Raw genomic sequence first — 2,011 nt, 5'->3', positions numbered from 1 at the left:
CAGCCGTCATTGTTGTTTGGCGGGTCCGGGCTGGGGATTCGAACCCACCACCTTAGGTGTACGTGGCTGGCGCCTTAGCCGGTTGAGCTATAGGCGCCAAGCCTTAATTTTTAGTAGAGGCCAGGTCACACTCTTGCTCAGGCTGATCTTGAACTCCTGGCTCATGGGATCCTTCTGCCTTGGCCTGCCAGAGTGCAAGGATTATAGGTGTGAGCCAGTGGGCTCTGCCAACCGGGTCTGCTTTTGCTTTGGCTGGATCACTTCCACCCCTTGGTAGCCTTTGTTTTGATTGTGCTTTGTGTTCAGCATTGTACTAGTAAAGCTAGTTCATCTCCTCTTACAATTCTTTGAAGAAATGCTTAAGGATCTTAATCACACTTGTTTAAAATTTCCATTGAAAGCTCCACTCTTGTCTATAGCTGATCTGGGTACAATGGTTTTGGTACCTGAGTGGAAAATTGACTCAACTTTAATTTTTCAGTCAAATTCTGTAAACTAAACCAATTGAGCTATCTATGGTGTTGGCTGTTGTTTCTGCTGTTAATTAATTTGTCAGTGCTCTTCAATTAGGGCACGATCAAGATTAATTTTTTCCTCAAAAGTTGATGAGGATGGTCTATTGCTGTGGCCTTCCTCTTTAATACTGTCTTTTCTCTTCTTAAATGTACCCATTCGCCCATTTACAAACTGATTTAATTTCTTTTTATTTTTTGGGTTTTTCTTTCTTTCTTTTTTTTTTTTTTTTAGAGACAAGGTCTCACTTTATTGCCCTCGGTAGAGTGTTGTAGAGTCACAGCTCACAGCAGCCTCCAACTCCTGGGCTTAGGCGATTCTCCTGCCTCAGCCGCCCAAGTAGCTGGGACTACAGGCGCCTGCCACAATGCCTGGCTATTTTTTGTTGCAGTTTGGCCAGGGCTGGGTTTGAACCCACCACCCTCGGTATATGGGGCCAGCACCCTACTCACTGAGCCACAGGCACCGCCCTGCAAACTGATTTCTTTGGGGCACCATCCCCACTGACTTCTTGTAAAGCATCAGTGATTTCACCATTCTTCCACCTAAGCCTCACCATATATTTAATGTTTGTTATTGCTTCAGTTTTACTAGAATTCATGTTGCTCTGATAGAGGCTTTTGAAACTGAAGTCCTTTTTTTTTTTTTTTTTTTGAGATCGTCTTATTCCATTGCCTTGGGTAGAGTGCCATGGCATCATCATAGCTTGCAGCAACCTCAAATTCTTGGGCTTAAGTGTAGTTTAGACTACAGGCAGGTGCCACTACATCCAGTGAGTTTTTCTCTTTTTTGTAGAGATGGGGGTCTTGCTTTTGCTCAGGCTAGTCTTGAACTCCTAAGCTCTAGCAATCCATCTGCCTTGGCCTCCTAGAATCAAGGATTATAGGTGTGAGCCACCATGTATGGCCTACATGGATTGTAGTTACAAGAGGCTTGAGTTGTAAGTGTGCCCATCACCCAGTGTGTATTGTACCACCAGGTATGACTTCACCCATCTTCTTTTCCCTGCCTCCCATGTGGCCAATTTTCATTGAGTTTCACTTCTATCTGTGCACATGAGTGTGGTTCGGTTAGTTCCCTCAGTACCACATTCATTCATGTTCAGAAAAGAAGGTACCAGCAAATTGTAAGTAAAATAGCAATTATTATAATAAAATGTTTTGTGAAAGAAAAAAAAAAAGAAAAGAAGGTACCAGACTGAACAAGGGCCAGACCCCGTCTCTATAGAAAATAGAAAAATTTGCCAGGCCTGGTGGCTCCAGTCTGTAGTCACAGCTATTCCAGAGGCTGAGGCAAGGGACTCGCTTGAGCTCAGGAGTTTGGGGTTGCTGTGAGCTATGAAGATGCCACTGCACTCTAGCTGGGATGACACAGCCAGACCCTGTCTCAAAAAAATCAATCGGCTCGGCGCCTGTGGCTCAACCGGCTAAGGCGCCAGCCACGTACACCTGAGGTGGCGGGTTCGAATCCCCAGCCCGGACCCGCCAAACAACAATGA

Source organism: Otolemur garnettii, unplaced genomic scaffold (genome assembly GCF_000181295.1).
Source record: "Otolemur garnettii isolate 467f Iridium unplaced genomic scaffold, OtoGar3 scaffold00034, whole genome shotgun sequence".
NCBI lineage: Eukaryota > Metazoa > Chordata > Mammalia > Primates > Galagidae > Otolemur > Otolemur garnettii.
The sequence above is the reverse complement of the archived record's forward strand: the minus strand, read 5'-3'. Positions refer to the sequence as shown.